The sequence below is a fragment of the Urocitellus parryii genome, chromosome 12, assembly GCF_045843805.1.
Source record: "Urocitellus parryii isolate mUroPar1 chromosome 12, mUroPar1.hap1, whole genome shotgun sequence".
Lineage (NCBI taxonomy): Eukaryota > Metazoa > Chordata > Mammalia > Rodentia > Sciuridae > Urocitellus > Urocitellus parryii.
In genome coordinates this window covers 8605472-8629637 of record NC_135542.1, presented here as the reverse complement: position 1 = coordinate 8629637, position 24166 = coordinate 8605472, and positions in this window count along the sequence as shown.

The window sequence follows — 24166 nt, the reverse complement described above, 5'->3', positions numbered from 1 at the left end:
CAATGAACACGGTGTGCAGGCATCTCTTTGATAGAATGCCTTAAATCTCTTCATGTCTCTACCCAGTAGTGGGCCTGCTGAATCTTATGGCACTTCTATTTTCAGTGTTTTGGGGGAATCTCCATATTATTTACCATTATGACTGTGAGGATTTACATTCCCACCAACAGTGTATCAGAGTTCCTCTTTCTCATATCCTCACCAGCATTTGTTATTTCTATTTTTTTTTTTTTTGGCCATCTTTCTCTTCAGCCCTTGTTCCTGCCTAACATAATTTTAATAGATAGTGACTTGTTATTTGTTTGCTTCCTTTAGAAGGGCAGGGCCAGGGTCTCTATCCTTGATGGGCCTGGCATTTAATAGAAATGAAATAAAACGTGTACCACGACTAAATGAATATGCACAAAGCATTAAAAAAGGTTAAAAAAGGTCTGATCTTTTTTTTTTTTTTTTAACATTGAGAGGAGCCATGGACATAGAGAGATAAGTACCAAGGTACGACAGGATCATTCCCTTTAGCAATCATGCAGCAGTAACTCACGGAAAGGGCAGCAGGTGTTCCTGATGCTGGGGCAGGCAGGCTCCCTGTTTTGCAGATGAGGAGGATGTTCAGAGAAGCAGAATGAGTTCATGGTGGACACAGGACCAGCATCTGTGGACACACAAAAATCCAACCAGGAGGCCAGTGTGTGGCTTGTAGCTGCCTCCAGAATTGGCAGGAAATGCAGGTGTGTTGTTGTTGTTGTTGGTGGTGGTGGGGGGTCTGATGCTCACAGTGAGTTGAACCGGGTGTCTCCTGGTTGGTCTCAGTGTGTCCTTCCCTGTTTGTACTTCTCCTGAGCATCACACGGACTTTCTGTATACCTGTTTTTTTAATAAAAAGAATTCACAGTTCAGTATCATTGAAACATTTTTGCGTATGGCCTGCAAACTCTTAAGGACTATTCAGGGTGTCCTGGGATGGGGCAAAACCCAGACCGGCTCTTGGAGAGCTACAGGCGCTCACCTGGAAGAGGACCCTGAAGATTGCAGCTCATTTAAAGGCACCAGCCCGACCCCAGGAGTGAGGGCAGGAGACCACGTAGCATGGCCAGGACCACCCTGAACTCGGTAGGCTTTTAGCTTTTATTTTTTCATTAATGAATGCCTCAGAAAGTGCACTGTCCCTAATTCCCTTCTTTGAAAGATGGAAAGTTTAATGTGCAGTTAATTAAATGTTGTGTTGATTTGCAAACCCAGAGCTCTCAGAGGCCTCGGGGAGGTGGAGGCAGGTTTAGAAATCAAACAACGGGAGGGCTGGCTGTCCCCAGTCTGACCACAGAGCGGGCAGCACTGTTTGCTGCAGACACCCGGGAGGCGTTGGAGGCGCCCCTGTGGCCAGGACTGCCGTTTGGGGCCTTGTGATTCCTGCCTGGCTCTGTTTACAGCAGAGAGGCGCAGATCCCAGGCAACAGGATGAGGCCTTGAGAGAGAGGAGGCAGCGGGAGCCTCCATCTCTCCCCCGGCTGCCTTGTTTTCTGAAGCATTCTCCTTCTTCTTTTTTTCCTGGTGCCTCAGCACGTCTTTGTGCTGAGAGGAGCCCTGTCACGTTGCCATGATTCACAACAAACTTAAAACCCCAGCTGTGACGCTGGTTGCAGCATTTACTAGGGGAGCCGTGAAGCCTCTGAGGTGAGTAGACTGGTGTAAAATACCAATGCCAGCCAGGCGGGGTCCGGAGGACCTGCACACACACACTGGGTGGGGACAGGGTGCTTGACAGAGACACAGGCGTGCCTGGGTTGGGACGTAGGAAGAACTTATCTCCAGACTTATCTCCCCTTGCTCCTATTTTTTCCCAAGCAGTATTTTATGGATGTATAGCGATGGCACAGATTTATGAGGGACAGTGTGATGTTCTACACATTACATAATGATCCAATTATCATTTGATAATACCACTCTCACCTCTTTGTCCTGGGAATCTTCAAACTTCTTTCTTCTACTTCTTGGTAAAATATATAATAAATTGTTTTTGAACTGTAGTCGCCCTTCTGTGCTGCAGAACGCTAGGACTCCCATCTCACTGTTTTCTAGATGAGGAAATGTAGTCAGGAAACCCGAGAAGCTTGATTTTGCAAGACAAAGTATGGTTTGCTCCAAAGAACTAGCGCCTGTTAACGGTGACAAACTTATCATCCATTTGGCCCTGACTAGAGGCCCAACTTATGTAGCTACCAAATGACAACTTGCAGGGTTATCTGCCACCAGAGCCTGCCCCCCCCTTGGTCCCACACATGGCAAGAACAAAGCACCAACATAACGCAAACACGTTTGTTTATCATTTTGGCATTGAGTTTCTTGCTGTGTGACGCTTCTGTGTGGTCATCTTGGTTACCCTGCCCGGAAGAGCTGGCAAAGATCTGAGGGTCGACATGCTTGCCAGTGCTAGTATCTTCTTATTATGAATAAAAATTTTAAACCTAAGCTGATAAACATATTTTTTTCACACTGAATTCATCAGGAATACATTAACATTTTCGAAAAGGTAAAGACAGAAAAAATGAAAGAATTGAAAGGAGAACATTAGGATGTATTTGGCCATTAGGATCCTTGTTTCCATCAGCTCCTGTTCCCGAGCCAGAACGTCACCCCACATAACTAAAGCACTGGGAATGTGCCTATGGAATAATGATCATTCCTGATGCACAGAATAGGAGCACATTCCTTGTGTGTGTGCAGAGCCGTTCACCCTAAGGAGGAAATATGGAGCGAAAGCACCCAGCGTGTTTTGCATAGGTTCTGTAAAAGGATCCAGGCAAAACAGGCTTTGCAACATTAGTTATGATCATATATGGAAAAAGCAGTTACTTTCTGGGGTGACATATGGCTGAGTTGGTATAATGCCCAGGAATCTCAATGTCCCCCCCAAAAAGGGTGAGCCCTGGCTCCATCCTTCACCCACGTCGTCAGAGGGACAAACAGCGCAGGATCCCCGGTGAAGAAAATCACATCCACCTGTGCCAAGACCAAAGCTGCTGTGGGGCCCTGGCAGTTGGCAAGTGCCAAGGTTCCCTTCTGTGACAATGACTTTTCCTAAATCAGGGAAGTTATGAATGGAGCCCAAACCCATCTGCTTAGAATTCGAGCCTGGTGACATTCCATAGCAAACAACTGCAACAACAATGACAAGAGCACGAGAATACTTTTATTGTAAGGACGCCGCCGGCTTTCAAGGATGACATTTTTACTGCGTCCTGATGCTTTTCTGTAAACCAGTGAACTCATTTCGGACAGAGCCCAGCCAAGGAATTGAGTTCTATCAGAAAAGACAGCATGTGACCGCTTGAGTGAGTGACAGTCATGCATCCATTCGTTTTCTTAGCTGACCGGTAATTAATTCAATGAGCCCTCCCAGGGACCTGCTCCATGCACAGCTCTGGGCACAGGAAATGATCCTGATATTCCAGGAATGCAGTCCGATGGGGAAGACAGACTTACAACCAAGCTACTGACTTGAGGGGAGTGAGAAGGGTGTCTTGCAGCTGGTTCTGGGATTTTGGGGAGAACTCAAAACTTCTCGGGGACCTTGGGTACTGGATGGAGGTGGAGAGGGCAGCACCTTGGGCTGGACTCATCAGGATGAGAATCTGACTTTGCCTCTGCTGTACACGAGGGAGACCTTCAAGTCTCCGCTTCCCTACTCTGAAGTGGAGATGGCCAGGCCCCTCCCTGTGATGCCATGAAAATTCAATGGAAGATTCCACGTCGGAGATTGGCAGGGTCCTTGGTGATCCTGAGGGCTCAGAGGTGGTAGTTTGATGTTGCTGGGGTGCAGGAACCCCCGGCTGAGAAGGGCAGTTCTGGGGGTGGGAAGCTGGGGGTCCCTATTGGTCTTCAGCAGGGAACCTTCTTCATGAAGTTAGTGTTTCATGAAGAACATTCTGGAAGCATCTTAGTAAATGGGTTAGGAGAATGAAGGGTGGAGGGTGATGAGCTGAGGGTTTGATGGGCAAGGAGGAAACTGAGAGAGTCCAGATAGGATGGTGTGGAAGGTCTGCCTCGAGGTGAGGAGAGGAGAGGGGAGGCGCGGATCGGAGACATGTTTAGACAGTAAAATAGGCCAGGCCGGGGAGAGAGACAGAGGAGAGAGGTAAAGGGATGAGACAGAGACGGAGAGAAGCAGAGACCAAGGGAGTTGGCAAGAAAACAGAGAAATGGGGGGAGAGGCAGAGAGGCGTAGATTTTGATGACAAGGTTGATGATGATGATGTCATATAAACCAGCAATGATGCAACTGTAGACCCAGGGGAGCCGGGGTGACCTCATCCAGAAGAGGGACGGCCTCCAGAATACTGAGCAAATGTGCTGGAGAACGTGTTCTCACCCCAGCCCAGAGAGGACCGCGGGCGGGGGTGGTGTCTGTTCTTCGGGTCCCCAACCCTGGGCATGCTCTCTAGCATCCACTTACTGGCACTTGTCCCTCTGCCATGTGCCCAGCTGAGAGCAAGGCTGGGAGGATGAAGGTGGACCACAGGAGAGGAGAACACCCGGCTTGGAGACACCCTGAGGATGAGGAAGGAGAGCGTTGAGTCACGTCACAGGGTGCCTCGGCCGGGCCTGCCTGTTCCCTGACGTGGTTGAGGAAGCGGGAGGGACACATACTGCTGCAGGGATGGCCGTGGGCGGTGACTTGAGGCAGAGCAGAGCGTGTCTTTGGTGCTCTGGCCCCGCTGGCTGCTCTTCTCCCCTCCAGCCAGTCGCATCATGGGGCTCTCTGGGTCCCCTGTCTCTCCCATCAGTGCCCTGGAGACTGCATGTGCCGCGTGTCCCCTTGACACGATGCATCCTCTCATTCATCAGTCCTTGGTGGTCATCTCATGCCAAGATCTGTCCTGGGCACAGGAGTCCCGGTCCTCACTGTGCTTGGGACTGGAGAGGAGTTTGCTGGCTGATTCTTGGTCCCCACTGTGGCCTGAGGGGCTGAGTCTCTTGCTAGTGGCCCTCCAGACAGTCAGCGAGTCCTGATTTGAAGACAATGGGCTCCTCCTCACAGCTGCCCTGCCCTCTGAGAACACTTTTCTGGGCCAAGACTTCAAAGCCTGCAGAGCTGCCTTCGGGAGACCAACTCCTGGCTCCCCATGTGCAGTGGGGGTGGTCTTTGAGAAGAGCCCAGGGTGCAGCCATCTCTTTCACAGGTTGGTAGGATGCTGCCGTAGGGCAATCACCTGATTCCTGATGGGTCGTGTGATTTTAGCAGAAGCTCCCTCAGGACTTATCAACCAATATCCATTGAGAAATTTGTGCAGGGACAGGGCCTGGATTGGGGAATGTCAACTGCTCTGTCTCACCTACGTCTCACCACTGGTCCTGTGAGGTCTGGTAGTGTTGGGAAGCACTATTCCATGGGTATGGGAAACCGGATCTCAGAGGGGCTCACTGGTTGGTTCGTGGTCACAGCTCAACATGGGTGAATGTGGTTTTTCAGCCCCCATCTTAGGCTTCTAAGTATGAAACTGCTCTGTGACAGCCAATGGCCTCTTCCCTGACATGGATGAGAAAGTGTGGGGGGACACACTTTTGTTCTTAATTTCCAGTGATTTTATTTGCCAGCCTTTGGGGCACTTTGACAAAGGATTGAGAGTTTTGGGAATATTCAAGGAAGGTATCGGGAGGGACTGGGGCTGAATTCATGGGTTCTTTGTGATTGAGCTTCAACTCACATCCAAGTTGAGATGGATGGAAGCTGACCCAGGGGTGTCATGTAGCTAGTGCCCCAGATTGGGGGTCACGAGAGAGACACGCCCCTTTCTGCCCTCATACATCCTCAGGGAAGGATTCAGCAAGACCTTCTCTTTTCCCTGTTTTATGAGTAGTTAGCAGAGAAGGAAATCCCTTCTAGAAAGCATTTTGCAACTCTTGTGCCTGTGTATTGAAAAATATTCTAGACCCATGTATTTTATTTGTAACTTACAGAAACATGCAGGCGGTAGAGATTTTAATTTTTATTATTTTTGATTGATGTTTTGACTGTACATATTGAGTTCAGTGTGATATTTCAACACAGAAACATTTTTTTGTTTTTCTGGGATTATATTTTATGCAAAAAAATGAATCGTGCTTTAAATTCTTAGTGTCAAGAGAGAGAAAGGTCACCTTAGACAGCCATTGGCTCTGGCTAAAATGGTGCATTGAACTGTACAGTGTCCCTTGGTATCTGGGGAGATTAGGTTGATGGGGATACCACTGCTGAAATCCCCAAATCTGCAAATGATTGAGTCCCTTATATAAAATGGTGAGTATTTGATATAACCTATGTTCACCCATAAACTTTATTTATTTATTTGTTTATTTAGAGCCTTATAGTTATATGTAGTAGTTGGGTTCATCCTGATGAACTCGTATATGCGTGGAAATCAATTTCATTCATGATCCCCACTTTTCTCCCCATCTGTTCTCCCCTCTCCCAATCTCTTTCCCCTAGTACACTTTCTTTCAGTCCTCTACTAATTAATGTTCTGTCGGTTCTTCGTTTTATCCTATCCTTTCCTATGAGAGGAAATATTCAATCTTTGAGTTTCTGAGTTTGGTTAATTTCACTTAGCACGATATTCTCCATTTCCATCCATTTACCAGCAACTGCCTAATTTCATTCTTTCTAGTAACAGAGTAGAACTCCAATTTTGTGTGTGTGTGTTTGCGTGTGTATATATACATATTATAATTTCTTTTTTTAAAATATTTATTTTTTAGGTGTAATGGACACAACAGAATGCCTTTATTTTTATGTGGTGCTGAGGATCAAACCTGGGTCCCGCCCGTGCTAGGCGAGCACTCCACCGCTGAGCCACAATCCCAGTCCCCATATTATAATTTCTTAATCCATTCGTCTATTGATGGGCACCTAGGTTGATCCCATAATTTAGTTATTGTGAATTGTGCTGCTATAAACATTCAGGTGGCCGTGTTGTTGTAGTATGCTGGTTTTTTCCTCCCACAGACTTTAAATGATCATCTCTAGATTATTTATAACTCCCAATACAATGGTAATGCTAGGAAAACAATTGTTACACTCTGTGGTTTATAAAATAACAAAAGAAAAAACTCTCTGTGCATGTTCAGTGCAGGTACTTTTTTAAAAAAAATCTTTTCTTTTTGCAGTTGGTATTATCCAAGGATGTGGAACCCATGGGTTTGGAGGGCCAACCAGACTTGAATTCCATGATGCAAGGCCGGCCTGTGTCCCTGGCCTGGGAGATGGTGGGCAGCTGCTCACTCCGCCCAGTGCTGGAGGTGTATTAGACTTCTGTCCATGGGAAAAGGTTTCTCTGCAGCTCCAGGGCCCAAGCCTCATGTGGTGGGAAGACACAAGCAGTGGGGACACTGGTGTTCCGTGGGGTCGACTCCACACTAGTTGCTTCTCAGTTTCTTCCTTCAGGTGGATGGGGCAGCAATCGGGCTTTTCTCCACCACCCTGGTCAGCGATGCATCAGTTTTTTTCCAGAAACCATCTCGGTTCCAAGGTTACTTTCCTGAAAACATTCTTAAAGTACAGACTCCTGCTACCTTCTACCATCTCTGACTTCAGGATAATTATATGAGCCTTATATTAAGTTAAATTTGAAGGAAAAGAAATGGTGCCCAGAGACTCCCAGATCCGGTTCCCAATAGGAGCATGGCTTTTTGTCAGTTAGCTACAGTGCCAGTTGGGGGAAATTTGAAATCCATCCCAAAAGGAAATTGGATCTCAGCACTGTAAAAACAGGTAAATAAATATAAATAGAAAAACCATGTTGGTGGTGATGCTCACTTAAGAGGTCTGTGTTGCGGGACTGGCCTTGTCTTCATGGTATTTTGTGGGGTTGATGCACCAGCATTGGCCATGTGAGCCAGGAGTCACGAGGCTCCATCCTTCCAGGCACGAAGACCACTATGGGTCTGGCCACTTTCTCTGTGCCACAATAGGACCAAGTGGTACAACTCATGGGGCTGCATGACACTCTGGGATCTTTGACCTTCTGTATGGACAGACACTGGCTGCTGGTTAGCTGGGAACGACTACCCAAATGGACACTTCAGGGCTGGAAGAGACTTGGTGTGAACTTATCCATCACTGAAGATGCTACTTGGATCTTTGAATTGCTCATCTGTACAACATTTACACATATATCATATGTGGGGAAAAAAAAATCCCTGAGATTTAGACCAAAGACCTGCACGTTTTGTTATTGACACCTCTGGAACCATAACCAACAATAAGTATATTTCATGCAGCATCTAATAGCATCCACCCTTGTAGCAGGCTCTACCCTAGTGGATCCTTTTTCTCCTATTTTGACCGTCACCATAAGATTGGGAGGAATGTATGATTATTATCATGTTTGCTGTGGAGGTGAAAAATTGAGGCAGCACGTGACTTGCTCAAGAACCAGTGGCTGGCAAGTGGCAGAACTGACCTTGGCCCTGGAATGTACTCTCTCTATCATCCTGCCCTCAGGTACTTCAAGGTGGTCCTGGGGAAGAGGTGTGGGTGTATGACCTTGGGGAATTGACTAGCTGCTTTTCCTCCTGAGAGGAAGAAGGCTGGGCCTTGCAGAGAGGTGCACAGCCACAGGATGGTAAAATCCTCCAGGGAGGGGGGGCCTAGTCCGCATTGGCAACCTGGATGAGAGTCCTAACAATTCTCGCTGTTAGGAATTCTTTTTTCCCCGAGTGCTTTGAAACCCTTCCCGCTGGAGTTTAAATCAGGAGCTTCTCACTGCCTACTAGGTGGGGGAGAAGAACAGCTGGTTACAATATTATGTGTGCAAATCCACAGTTCTTTGAGAAATGAAACACACACACACACACACACACACACACACACACCCCAAAACCCCATTCCTCCCTATGCTTCCACTATAGAACAGTGAGAAACTCAATGTTTCTTACCTTTGGGATTATGTTTTTTTTTTCCCCTTTGGAAAATATTCCCCAGATATAATGCAAATTAACTGTCAATCTCCCCACAATAATTTTTCCTAACAGTTAATTTCTGTGTACGAATTCTACAGTGAAATGGTGGATTTTCTTAACTCATGCAGTTTTAGCAGTCTTGGCCTATCAACTTTTAAAGTTATGAACTAGACCCTCTTACAGAAATGCATACTATAGACCATAAATTATTGGGAAAAAGTCCGTGATCAGCAGGGTTATATAATATTGTCTTCCCAAATCTTGAGGCGTTAAGTACTAGGTTTTAAATCTGGAACAATGTGTGTATGCGCCTTTAGTAACTCGACACATACAACAAGAAAGGCTGCTCAATTCCATTTTTACATTCATTAAAAATGGCTGTTTGGGGGCTGGGGATGTGGCTCAAGCGGTAGCGCGCTCGCCTGGCATGCGTGCGGCCCGGGTTCGATCCTCAGCACCACATACCAACAAAGATGTTGTGTCCCCCGAGAACTAAAAAAAAAAAAAAAATTAAAAAATTCTCTCTCTCTCTCTCTCTCTCTCTAAAACAAAATGGCTGTTTTTTGTTTGTTTGTTTGTTTTGGTATTGGAGATTGAACCCAGGGGTGCTTAACCGTTGAACCACATCTTCAGCCCTTTTTATTTAATTTTTTTTTTTTTGAGATAAGGTCTTGCTAAGTTGCTCCCTAAAATGCTGAGGTTGACTTTGAACTTGCGATCCTCCTAAACTGCTGGGATTACTGACACGCACCTCCGTGCCAGGCAGCCCTTTATATTTTGAGATAAGGTCTGACTAAGTTGCTTAGAGCTTTGTTAATTTGCTCAGGTTGTCCTCCAGCTTGGGATCCTCCTGCCTCAAGTCCCAAGTTGCTGGGATGACAGACGTGGGCCACCAGACCCAGCTTCTGTGCATCAGAAAGCAACAAGAACTCTCCAGTACACAGTTGATTTCCCGTTGAGTAATACCTGAAAGCCACCCTATGGAGCAGAGTAGGGGTGGAGCCAGGGAGGTGGGGAAGGAAGGAGGAGTCCTGTGGACCCAGAGAGGAGCCGCTACACTTTCTCTCAGGGACCTTCCCATGTCCTGGCCTCCAAACTGGCCTTTCCTATCAGAACTACCAGCAAGAAGGAAGGTGAGCAGAAAGGAGGACCTATGAAAAGACCTGGGAGGTGGGTGCAGACTTACAAGGAGGGGGAGGAAAAATCACTGCTGACTTTGTTCCAAAGGAGAGAGGTCAGGATGCTGAGAGCGTGGGAGAGGAAGACACAGGGAGGAAGGAGAGGGGCAAGAGGAACGGAAACAGATGTCAAGAGGGAAAAGCAGCAGAAAATATCACCCATCTCAGGACTGCTGAGAAGCTCAGGGTATCCAGCCTCTACCCAAGCTGGAGCGTGGTGCCCCATCTCACCCACTCACCTCACCCTTGACCTGGGTACTGAGGATAGGATTAGGGGAACTCAGAAAATGACATGCAACCTTAACATTTCCACTGTGTCCCTTCGATACTGAACTCACTGAACTGGCTCCCATCTCCTTTGCCTGCTCCTTCTCCATCTGCCTCCCTTCCCGCCTTCTTCCTCCCCCAAGGGCACCCAGCAGGTGCATGATCCCTCTGGGCTCTGCTTCCAGCCCTTGCCCACCTCCCCGGCTGCCCTTCCTGCCGGAACGCTGTGACTTGGCTTCCCAGAACTGGCAGCTTCTCCAAACAGATCATCCCTCCTGCTCTGCAGTGCACGGTGACTTCCTGAGACTGGAATGACAGAAACAACCTTTACTACCTAGCTCACGTGAATGCCAAGGGACGTGCTCAGCCCTGGACACCACACACAGCCCATCCACTGGGCACAGCAGGGTCCCCTTCTCCTGGGAAGTCAATGGGAGCGTGGCCAGATTAGCAGACTCGAGGGCAGTGGGAATCCATTACATAAGAAAAAAATAAATATATAAAAAATATACATAAAAAAACCTAGTATATATTTAGTGCCTACTGTGTACCACGCTCCTCTAGGCATGGATGTGTCTTCCAGATCGCAGACGTCATGATCTGAACGGCGGGTTGTCCTATTTTCTCTAGACTATTTTGATCCATGTTTAGTCAAGAGGAGAGGCATTGTGTCTTCTGCAGATTTTACTTATTTGTTTTTTAAGCCACAACATTTCTTGGGTTTGATATGGTAAAGGAGTCTCTCTCACCTGTCCCCTATCCTACTGTCAATCTTCTTCTTCTTTTTTTTTTGTTCCTTGGCTTGCAGCTGTTTTCTTCCTTTGAGTCACACAGAACCGCTCGCAGGAAGAGCCCTTGAGAATTTGGGAAGAAAGAGGAGGGAGGAGAGACAAAAGTGCCTTTTTTTTTGAGAAGCAGACAAACATAAGGAAGAAATGTGTCTTCGGGAGTGTCAGGAGGTAACACACCTCTAGCTAGCTTCCCTTCCCCTCCTTCATTCCTGGCCAGCTCTTCATCATTTTTTTTAACATCTCCTTGGGGACAGGGACATGAAAGCCATCCGCAGGTCAAAGGCAGGGATTCGGGGTTCTGGTGTCTTTGCTGGGTGGCCTCACTTCTCCTCTGTGCCCACGCCTTCCCAGGAGCGGCCTGCTCTCTATTCCAGTCACATATTCGGCCCTTGGATGACAGCGTCACACCTTCCTCCAGCCCATTTCCATTTCAAACTGATCTTGATTAATTATTTAGTAACCCTGGCCACTCTGGAGCGATGGTGAGCTCACGTTTCACGTACAAGGTCCAATCCCTTTTTATCCAAATCTTCCTTGAACCCATGCGTAGTTTTCTAAGCGAACCCGCCTGGACCCTCCTGTAGCAGCCCCTGGCACGTGTGCCGTGGTGGCCTCCTTTCTGTGTGGCAGGACACTCGGACCAGGAGCTGCCTGTCTGTCTCCTTTTCTGCCCACATTTGACCTTGGTCAACTCCGTTTTTAAAATAAGTTAAGTCACAGGGTTTGGGATGCATGATCCCCAGTTCTCTTCTATCTTTAATTATTGGTGGAATCTGTGGGAAGAAGTGGGGCTTTAACATTCAAGAGAATTTTGGGAGGGTCCCCAGCTCTGGCACTATTTGCTCTGTGACCTATTGGGCTGGTGGCACACCCGGTCTGAGCTTTTCTTCCTTGATGTCTGCAGTGGTTATGGAAATACACAGGTGGCAAGGGCATTTAGGGTCATGCATCAAGTGGAAACCAGAACAATACAGACTGAGGTCAAACCCGGAGACAGGTGGTGTCCTGTGGATTCCGACTCTCAGTGTTGGCACAGAACAAGACCTCAAGAGCAACTAGGTGGCTTTCTGTAGGACACCTTGATTTTATGTAAAATTCTTACCAATACTGATGGGAGGAGGTGGGGAAATTCACGGTAAGTGGGAATTTGAGTCTGTAGTCTTTAAACTTTTGAATTCTCACCCTGACACTTGTCAATGGCATGATTTTGCAAAGAATGTTTTCTTTTCTGGGCCTCAGTTCCATCATTTGTACAATGGTCCCATTTAGATCCACTTGGGGAGATATTGTGAAAACAATTACAGGGATAGTTTGTTGTAGATAAACAGGTGGCACATACTAGGTGGTCAACAAATGATTTTCTTCCTTAACATTAGGATAATATGTTCATAAATATATTTGATCAAATATATCAGTTCTCAAAGGAAAAAAAAAACAGAGACAGAAGGACAGTTCTGGTTTTTCTATTTTGTTATCAAGAGTATTATTGGACTTTAGCTGGGTGCGGTGGTGCATGCCTGAAATCCCAGAGGCTCTGGAGGCTGAGGCAAGAGGATCGTGAGTTCAAAGCCAGCTTCAGCAAAAGCAAGACACTAAGCAACTCAGTGAGACCCTGTCTCTAAATAAAATACAAAATAGGGCTGGGAATGTGGCTCAGTGGTGGAGTGTCCCTGAGTTCAATCCCCAGTACCAAAAAATTTTTTAAAAAGAGTATTATTGGGTTTTAAAGAACATGCAAGTCCATCACCAAATAAGAATAAGGAATCTTTTTTTGGCAATCAAAAAAAAAAAAAAGGAGAAGAAAAAAGAAAAATTAAAAAAGCATAACAAAACCCACATCTACTCTGTGGACGCTGCAACTTGCCTCCCTGTTTTAGTTTGTGGAAATGAGAAGTCCTTCTGTCTCAAAGACCTATTCTAGGTTCTAGAAAAGAAAACAGTGTCTAGGTGTGCTGGTGCTGTTTGGTTTGGCTGACTTCAAGCCCTCTCCTATGATTTCCTTCTGCCGCTTGTGCGTGAAGCCAGGATGCTGATTTACAGCTGCCTTTGCCCTGGCAAGTTAACCCCACCGCAGGTCACTCTGCTCTGTTAATTGCATCCTAACCTTCCCTGGCTTTTCAGCAGTGAAATCACAACAGAGCAAGGCGCAGCTGGATGTGCACTGCTCATTTGTGCCCACGTGAAAAGAACAGCCAAGATGCCCGGAAACCAGCACACCAGCTTCTGCAGAGCTTGGCCACTCCTGAATCAGTCCGAGCACTGCCCATCTGTAAAGTCCATCAGCCTCTAGGCTTGGGGGAGAGACCTGTGCTGCTGGAGGACCTGCAAATCTTGGCTTAGTTCTCAGTCCAATTTTTCTTGTCCCCCTCAGCTAACAAGCTCTAAAGAATACGGTTTTTTAAAATTTCTATTCAAATGTCTAAGGTAAGAGGCAGAGAGAACAACTCGGCTGCTGTTTTTGGCATTTTGTGTGTGTGTGTGTGTGTGTGTGTGTGTGTGTGTGTGTGTATGTGTGTGTGTATGGGTACCAGGGATTGAATTCAGGGGCACTCCACTACTAAGCCACATCCCCAGCCCTATTTTGTATTTTGTATTTTATTTAGCGCCTCACCATTGCTGAGGCTGGCTTTGAATTTGTGATCTTCCTGACTCAGCCTCCCAAGCTGCTGGGATTACAGGTGTGCGCCATTGTGCCCAGCTGAGTGGTTGTTTTTAAAACCCATTCCTGGGCCAGGTCCCTGTGTAGCTGGAATCTCTCCAACAGGTCCTTCAATTTTCAAAGCTGCAGAGCGTGACCCTCAGAGCCCCTTGTTGCTAATTTTAAATACCAAGAACAGTTTCTTTCTTTTTTTTTTTTTTACTTTCTAGAAGCCATTAGGAATATTCCAGGGAATCATATCTATTAATAGCGGCAAAAGAATCCAACAGCGTAAAGCCACAAGGTGTTAAAAACACCCCACCAACAACATAACCCAGGAGTTTGACTCTCAGGCCCACACTCTTGGGGATGTGCGACAGCAGTCCTAGAGAAGTGGTGGGACCTGGCCCTTGTCAGGTGACCTGCATCAATCCTGGGCTAGCACCTGCCTGGGACCCTTTCCTGCCCCTTCCTTTCTTCTCCACTGGCTTGGGTGGGCAGCACAATCCACAGTGCCAGCAACTGCTATCTCCCAGGCCCTGCGATAGTAGCGGAGGAGCTGTCTGAATGTGCCAGGAGGCTTCTGCCAACCTGGCCCGCTATCAGGAGTGGCTCTGCCTTAGGTGATCTTTGCAAATTGATGCTCACCCAGAAGGAAGACTCCTTGACACTGGGTGAGTAATAGAGAACGCCAAGTTCATGTTTAGAAATGACTCCCTGATGAAGGGAGGCCAGAGCCTTTTCAAATATTATTTTCCCCCTTTTTGGTGCATACTCCCAAGTCATAAGTTGTTCCTAAGGCCAGAGCTCAGAAAAAAAAAAATCATCAGATCTTGTCTTGGCTGCCTTTCTTTTAAAAATAGATTTGTGAAAACTGTTACTATCATCCAGGCAAGATGGACATTAGTGGGACTGACATTCAATCTTCATTTTTGGAGAGCATTTAAATGGGAGTGAGATTATAACTCTGTTAAAATAAGATTAATGCTCTAATAAATGCTAGCATCCCAGAACAATTGAATAGAAATATAATGAACAGCCACACGGCTGGTAAGTGGAAATGTCATCTACAGCCACCCAGGTAGAGTAAGTTACTACCTTTGAGGATTGGGTTGGACTGTGCATAAAATGAGATCCAGAATGATAGCACCTTCAGTAAGATGGAGATTTCTTTCTTTTTTTACATAAAAATCAGGAGGTTCGAGGTCAAGAACTCTGCTGACCCTGTCTTTCACTCTTTTGTCCCTTTTCTCTGGGTCATGGGGACTTAGCTTATTTCACACACTAGGCTCCTGGGAGGCCCATCATCCATCTCTTGTTCCTGCTTTCTTGTGGTTCCACATGGGCTTCCGTTCCAAAGGACAACTTTTTGGTCCAAGGTGACTGTTTCAGTGCTGACCATCACACTTACATTCCTGCTAGCAAAAAGGAGGGATTGGGAATAAGTGGCAAAGGGCTGGCTCCTGTTTCTGGAAAATTCTTCCAAGAACCGCGACATCACACTTTGACACGTCGCTCATTGTCTGGGCCTCCGTTTACAGCCACACCTATGTGGATTCTGTTGGCCAGTGCCTGCAAAACCGAGTTCCATGGAAGTAGAGGACGTGCTGGTCACCACGGATGACCTCTGCCCTCGTGTGATTTCCCGGCAGTTGGGAATCATCTTCTGCTTTCCCTGACCTTTCCACATCCCCAGTCTATTTAGTGGACACCTGACATCTCTCTACAGTTGTCGAGTGGCTCAGACACACTGGGCAGGCTTTCTCATGCCGTCACCTCCTCCGGGTCCCAGGAGGGTTTCTGGCACTGGTATTATCCGCCCCCCCCATATTTCCTTAGTCCAATTTAGCTGCTCTCATGGTGACTAGTCTCCGACATACCATTTTCTTTCCTGCTGTCCACGTGTGAGTTAGCCTTCTCTCATTTTGACAAAATACCTGAGGGAATCAACTTACAAGGAGGAAAGGTTTATTTTGGCTCCTGGTTTCAGAGGTCTCAGTCCACAGGCAGCTGGCTGCATTGCTTTTGTCCTGTGGCAAGGCAGCACCTCGGAGGAGCTTGGTGGAGCTCTCCCCTCAGGGCAGTCAGGAAACAAAGAAAGAGGAGTGGTCTGGGCCCTCCAATCGCCTTCGAGAGCACACCCCCAATGACCTAATTTCTTTCTACTAGGCCCCACCTTTTAAAGGTTCCCCCTCCTCACAGCAGCAAGCTGAGGACCAAGTCTTTAACACATGGGCCTTTGAGGGACATTCAAGATTCAAATAATAACAGTTTATTCAAAGAGGTCTGTAGCTATTGTAGCAGCCAACATTCACCCAAGCTTGCTATACACCAACTCTTACATTCCATTTTATGTGTATATATATATTTTTTCTCATTTAATTACTAGCACACCACTGAGAGATGAGTGCTGTTTATGGAGGTAAGAGGTGACTCTGGGATACAGGGTAGCAAGATCATGTGCCTTTCTGCCCAATACACCAAGCTGCGCTCCCTGTTTCCTCTATGGTCTCTGCTGCTACCCCTGCCTGATAAGGTAGGAAAGTAACTATGATAGGCCAGGCACTGTGCTGATCATCTTAGGTCCTAGTTGTCAAGATGCATATGTAGGGCTGGCAGTGAAGGGGAATAAATTAACCAAAATCCCCAATGATGTAAGCTGCCTGAGATGTGAGAGTAGATACACTTTTTCTGTAAGTGTCCAGGAGTTGTGAGGTTAAGGCACCAGGATGAGCACACAATGAGCTCATTACATCAGCTGTACCCCCTTTCCTATGGCTTACCTGGGGGTCTCATTTGTCCACGTCCAGGTGGGTTCAGACCATTTCTGCAAGAGATGGATGTCAGATGGGCTCCTGCCTTTGAGAATCTGGTCAGACTTGGGAGAATTCAGTCCTTCTGCAATTTCTTTTTCTCGGTGTGACTTCCTTAAGCCCCCCTCTTGCTCCCTTGGTAGCCCATGCTGTTGTTTTTCATGAAGGGCCACTCTGAGGCATGCCATTTCTGGGTTTAGTAACTTCATCAAAGATTGGGGTGAGGGGGATTCCATGGGAAGACTCCTGTGTCAGTCAGCTTTTTGTCACTGTGACCAAGAACACCTGATAATAATTTAGAGGAGAAAAAAATTATTTTGGGCTCATGGGCTTCAGAGATTAGCCAATGGTGGGTCAGATTCATTGCCCTGGGCCCGAGGTGAGGCTGAACACTGAGGTCCAAGGGCAGGGTGGAGAAAAGCTTCTCAGCTCATGACAACTGGGAGGGAGAGAGAGAGGAGCCAGGGAACAGACACAGTCTCCAAAGGCATGTCCCTAGAGAGCTGCTTCCTCCAGCCGCCCTCCACATGCCGACCATTATTACCCTGTGGTCCGTTCAAATGATCAATCCACTGATGAGGTGGGAGGTCTCACCATCTAACCTTCTCACCTCTGAACATTTCTACATTTCCTAACACGTGAACTTTTTGCGGGGACATTCCTGGATCAAAATCGTACCAAAATCGTACTAGCTCAAGGAATGAGGCAGTCCACTGACCCTCCTTGGCTTTTTTCTGTCTCTTCTGTAATAATTTCAGCTTTACTTGTCTAACCTGTGATGCCTCAGCATTGACAAACTTTAGACCCAAATAACGATGACGGTATTTTGATTTCCCAGGCTATGAGAGATTCTGGAGAACCAGTTTCCTGTTACTGCGGATGTTTTTCAGGCTGTACGGGTAAAAAGCAGAAATTAATCTGTACCTCCAGGTAAGGAAGTAAGACCATGATACTCCTGGATGTAGGGATGAGAAACCCTCCGTGAGCCTGGAAGACAGGGCCTTGGGACCTCAGTGAGCTCATCGTCCTAGCAGCAAAGGACACAGCATCCTTCAGATGGGACAGTTATTAACAATAGTGTTGATGGTGGTAATGAAAACATCACAGTGAAGCAGTTGGACCCTTGGTGGAAGCCATAGAGACGTACTGTGCTTACTGGGTCTGGCTCTCCTTCATCATGGAGCACGTGGGCAGACTCCAGATGCCCTGAAAGCAGTTCACGATCACCTAGCCAGTTCTGCCTGGTGGACTTTGGTGAAGGGGCATGCCATTTTCTTTCCAAGGTAATTAAGAGTTTCCAGTGTTCTCTTTTCCACTAGTAGCCACCTACTGAAACGAGAGCATCGTGAAATGGAAATCCTTAGATCCCTGAGACACCAGACGGAGGAGAGCCTTGCTGACCTGCATCCGACTTTGCAAGAGTGATATACAAACTTCTATTGGTTGAGCTACTACAACTTTGGGCCTTATTTGTTACTAGTACAACATATCATGTTCTAACAAATGCAGACATTGTAGAATTTATGAAGATTTTACTCAGCACTTCCACTGAGATACTCCTGAATGTTTAATAGATTCCCAAGGTTTGAAGGTCAGGTAGTGTTTTAGAATGTGAAGAACCAGATGACTTTTTGTGTTCCTCGCTTGTTTCTGTTGGTTTTTTTTTTTCTTAAGTGACCATCATTTCAAAGAGACTAGGCAATAAGGTGACAGGTACTGAATAGAAACACCAATAGACAGAATCAGAGCATTTGATAGGTCAATTTCCTGAAAAACCCCTTGAGCCTAGGCTTGCCTAGTTGATATGCTATCCTAGGATCGTTCAGTCCCACCTGGGTGCTCCTGCAGGTTAGTTAAAAGGAGAGTGCAGTGTGGAATCCATATGCTCCCTTCTGCCTTGCAAGCAGCTGAGAAGCCAAAGCTCTGTCTCCATTAGTAATCACCAAACATAACAATTAAACACACATCACACCAGGCTTGAGAATCCCTGGAGGATGCTCCGTGTCTATTCTGTTATGATCTGAAATCTGATCTAAATATTGGCCAAATAGGACTGATGGTTGGAGAAGGAGGAGGAGAGGGGATGGCCATGCTAGAGAGAATTTGAATAGCAGAGAATCCACATATTCTGCTCTTAGAGAGTCACAGAGTGCCTAAGACTGTACCTAATGAAGTATGAAGTGAAAATTTATTGATCTAATGGTGACTATGAGTAAAGAGGGGACATGTCAATCAGTTGAAGAGATTGTTATCTCAAAACTCATTCTGGCCATGAGGGAAGAGTACATGGATCCCTGTCAGTACCATCTTCTCTAGCACAGCTCTCTGAATGACATGCAGAATGGCCAGGTCTGGGGCAGCTAAACCTGCATGTGCCTCTCCTTGGTGATCTGAGTTTAATTCTCTGTTCCATATTTACTAAGCCAGTTCCAGCTCATACGGACATTCCAGCCACAGAACAGCAGCTGTCCATCTTGGAGGTCCCAAGTGGCCAGTGAACGTGCAAGTAAAAAATTCTGCTTCTGAATATTTCCTGTGCTACTTCTAGAAAATTCCTTTCTATGGAATGATGCACAAAACTAACACTGGGATAGAAGAGGGTATACTGCACTTCATTAAAAATAAAACCCCTTTCTCACCCTCACAACCAGGGAGAGAGAAGTCCTGTCTAACTCAATGCTAGCTTTTCAATATGACACCCAGAGCTCCATCCTCGGACCCTCCTTCTTCTGACATCTCTTGGGAAGGGACAGGTATGTCTTGACCTGGGGATTTCAGGTACTTTCATGTGGGCTCAGTAACCCAGCCCTAGCAGATGAATACTCAAGAGTTCCTTCCTGGGCCCACTGTAACCCTTCTCCACGTGGATGGGCAGCCAACATTTCCTTGTCTTATTAAGAAAGGGCAGACTAGCAAATGTAATCTTCCTTTGACTTTATAGGATGCTTTCCTGGAGACTCCTTGTAGACTGACTCTGAAGAGCAGCGGCCTGTTCCCCTGATGAGCCTCTTTTCCCCTGGGTACGATCCTGTGATTGCCATATTTCAACCTTCTGTGACTTTCCAATCAGCTATTTGATTGCTTGACTAGAAACTAAAGCTATTCCATCCTGGATAGTATGGTCTTAGGATTTCCACAACCAACTTTCCTCTAGAAGAATATTGGGAAGGGTTTGTGAGCAAGTCGTCAGATCAGAAAGGAGCATTGGAATGGGTGTCCAAGGTATTGTAAACTGAGGCAAGTGACTTCACCTTATTCCCATCAACGGTACATAAGATTAAGGTGGCTTCTGAGTAGCAAGTCCTATAAGCCATGAAAACCTCTGCATCCAAGGAGAACACTCATATTGGTAAACGTGCAATTGTCAGGGTTTCACCTGGCCATTGCATGATCTTGGTCTCATATTTGAAGACACACACACATCCAGGAACTTAGTCACAGGGCTTGCATGCTGGCTAACTCTCAGTCTTCCCCCACCAAAGTAGATTAATTCACGCACACTCCAATCAAGCAAAGGCGTAGGCTGGAAATTCTCAGAGAAATTTGGATTTCGTACAGCTGATATGGTTATTTTGAGACATTTCACATGGAATTTTTTTCATGAATGATTTAAGCTACTATTTGTTTAGTGCTGGTTGGGCAGAAATCTATTTAAATAAAAAGGTTTGGGTCAGTGTACCCATGTGAAGGACAGGCTTTATTCTGGTCTCCCCCCACCCCTTTCTTTTTATTCCCTAGAACCATAACAATTAGAAGAATCATATCATGAGTTTGGGCAAAAAAGTCAGTTGATCCTGACCCAAAAGTAATTGAAAAGCAAACCATCAAAACCTTCCTACCTCAAAAAGAGAATTTTTGAGGAAGCAATGTATGAATATAACATATCTTACAAAGTGAAATAGGCAGGGGATAAACTTTCCATGCATGCAATCCTTCAACTGAGATTTTCCTCACACGTGTGTCATTACCTTGATCAAATTGAGAGCTGACCAGTGGCTCAATAAATCTGGAGCATTTAGGGAGCATCAAGTTCTCACTGCAGATTCCCAATTTCTGAATTTCCTTTTATATTTTCAAGTCACTATTCCATTTTGGCAATGGAATATGGAAGAGCTACGATTCTGGGTTCTGTGAATTCTTCTTGACCGTAGATAGGTCCTAGTTTTAGCTGTGATGACAATCTCACTGATCAAGCTCTCTTGACAGAATGTACATTTTATTGGGAGGTCAATCCTCAAAATTCATGTCTTCAAGATGCTTTTCAAATGGTCAGATTGTGATTTAGGCTTAGTTTATACCCTTAACCCCCAAATGAAAATTCTGGCAATCTTATTAGACTTCTCACAAAGCAAGTCTTTCAAGCTTCCCCAACACATGTGAAAACTGGTTTTTATGAAGATCCAAGACCAGCCAGGAAACTTCAGCAAAGGCTAGATTTCAGAAAAGCAGATCTTCAGTTGTGCAAAGGACATTGCTAAACTTCTGGGTTGGAAGGTATCCTGACATACCTAATTCTATTTATGAAAATGCATATGTGCTTTGAAACTCCGTTTAGATCCAGCTCTTTCAGCTAGAGATGAAAACCATATGTGTGTCGAAGGCCCTTATGTTTTTGCCTTGGAGAGTCTTAGATTTTGTTTTGATTCCCGACTCAGCATCATTTTCAGATTTGGAGGCATCCTGGGTATATCCTCGACCCCCGGTGTCATGCGGAAATATTTTTGTTATCCCTCCATACTCTTCTTAGATGATACTCATTTCCATATGTTGAAGAAGGTGTTGTGGCCTTTCATCCTCACAATGTTGTTCTAGGAAAACTAGAGATCGAAAGACAATATGTGAACTAGGCAGGCTCACAACCTGATGCATAGGTAAATAGTAATTTATTCACCATTTAATATCAATTCATGAGGTCTTCCTTTCTCCTTGATTTATTGTTTTTTTAATGTGGTACAGACCTAAGCTTCTGCTGTACCACAAATCCAAGAATGGTGGCCATACCCCCTTGTGAAGATGACTAGCCGTCCACCAATTCTAGTTCCCATTCTTCCAGGTAATAATCTCGATGTGGCCTGGCATGTGGCTTATCAGCTGGGGACTATGTTTCAAGAGCTCCTTGCAGGTGTGTGTGTATAATTTGCTGCCAAAATAATGTGAGATGCTATAATGGAGATATTGGGAGGCCTAGATCCTAACACACAGTCTCTCTCCGGTTGGTGGCAAAATAAAGAATAGCTTATGACTGGGGCTGGGGCGGTGGCTCAGTGGTAGAGCGCTTGCCTAGCATGTGTGAGGCACTGGGTTCAATTCTCAGCACCTCATTTAAATAGATGAATAAAATAAAGGCCATCAACATGTAAAAACATTAAAAAAAACTTAAAAAAGAGAATAGCTTATGACTGGTTTTAACCAAGCAAATGAGGGTGATATCCGAGGAATGGTGGAGAAAGTGGATGGAAGCAACCAAAGTCCCTGACTTAGTCCATGTTCTGCTGCTATAACAAAATACCCAAGATTGGGTATGTTGCAATTTATAAAGAAAAGAAGTTTATTTGGCTCACAGCTCTAGAAGTCTGAAGGCATGGTTTTGGTATCTGGTGAGGGCATTTTTGCTGCATCACAACATGGCAGGGAGCATCACATAGCAAGATAGAGCAAGGTGCTACTTTAGGTCTTATGTTCTATTCTTACAAGACCATTAATGCTATAATGGGAGCCCCACCACCACGACCTCATTAAATTCTCATTGCCTTCCAAAGACCCCAGTCCAAATGCCATTAACATACAAATTTGGGGATAAACATTTCCAATGCGTGAACTTTTGCAGACACATTCCAGCCTTAGGTCTTCTAATAACTGCAAGGAAAATAGCGCTGTGCCTATCCATCCTGGACTACTGTTTGAGAGAGGAAAAGAGTTTCACTGTCCTTAAAATTAGTTTTGCCTCCCTGAAATCATATGTAGATATCAGGGCTCATTCATGAGAATTAAAGGGGAAAAATTTACTCCACTTTAAAAAAATATATATATTTTTAATTTTTTTTGGCATAGAAGCAAGAGAGATTCCTAGGCTGGGCTGTCATGGATTCAAAAGGAAATCAACTTTCTGTCATATATATAATCTCCTAAGATCTACCAAATACAACAGTGAAGGAAGGAAGAGTCACTTTGCCACTGTAGAATTCAAAGAATTAAAACCAAGTGCTGTCAAATCACAGATTGAAACTGTGAAATTTTACCCACCCAAACCCAGGGGCTGCGCCCGACAGTCTGCCACCCTGGAAGGCGAGCTCATGAGAGAATCTCCACTGACCGTCTTCCCTCCAAATAACCGTGGTACCGTTGACTCCTCATTTTTACATATGCAGGCCTTCACTAAGGGATGTTTTGAAACAGTTATTGCCTCTATCATTAATCTGATTTTTTAAAAAATTTCTTAAGTTGAGATTAAATGACAACCTAACAAAGCAGAAGAATAAAGAGTTTCTCTGTAAAATAAATGTTTAATGTTCCTTCTGAGTACTACCATGATTTAGAAAAAAACACACTGACCAATCTGACCAATCTTTCCGGAATGCATCTGTACACGTAGACAAGTCTCGTCTGACACGCGGTGCATGCTCAGTAAGCAGTGACTATGTCCAAAGGTCGATGGCATCCTGCCAGAGGTTCTCATTACTGTTTATGGTTACCTGGTCACTGCTTGGTAGTGGAAGCAAAGATGAAGATTTGTGGTCACCAGAGTGAAGGAGGTACCACCATCCATTCAGACTGGCTTCTTGCTAACTTTTCTCAAGATTAGGAAGAACCACTAAGGTGCACCAAAGCTATTTATGATCTCAAAAAGTTAACACGTTTTTAAACATAATGGCAAAAATATTCTACATTTTGGTTTTTGCTTTTTTTCTTTATATTATCTCAGGACTTGTTCTTGAATCTATGTATCACATTTGATTGACATAGTATAGAATCCAAGGACATGTTTGAATGCACAAATTCATTGTTCAGTGGGATTATGTCAATATTATTTGAATGATAACCAGTGGCATTGAATATGGTAAAAAAACAACATTGTAGACAGATTCATGTTGTTGCTGTTGTTGTTGTTGTTGTTGTTGTTGTTGTTCTTCTTCTTCTTCTTCTTCTTCATTGTATGGTTTAATAGGTGGATCGATGGAGGGGTTTTGCAAAGTCTGGCAGTAGAGAGAAAAAATAATGTAAGTTATGATGATAAAGCTAGTGATGGTTGTATGAAGTTTCTATTTAGTTTTCCATGCACTTATGATTTTGAAGACAAGTTCCTCATAACCAGGGTTAAATCTACTTTAAAACCTGATTTAGGAATGGTTTTCAATGATAACATTGACTATCTGAATTAGTCCAATTTTCATGGAAATAATGAAATATCTGAGGCAAGCTAACTTTATAAAGAAAAGAGGTTTAAAGAAAAGAGGCTTCTTTAGCTCGTAGTTTTGGAAGCTGAAAATTCCAAGAGCATAGTGCTGGCTCTGGCAAGGATTCCATGGCCAATGGTGGGAACACACG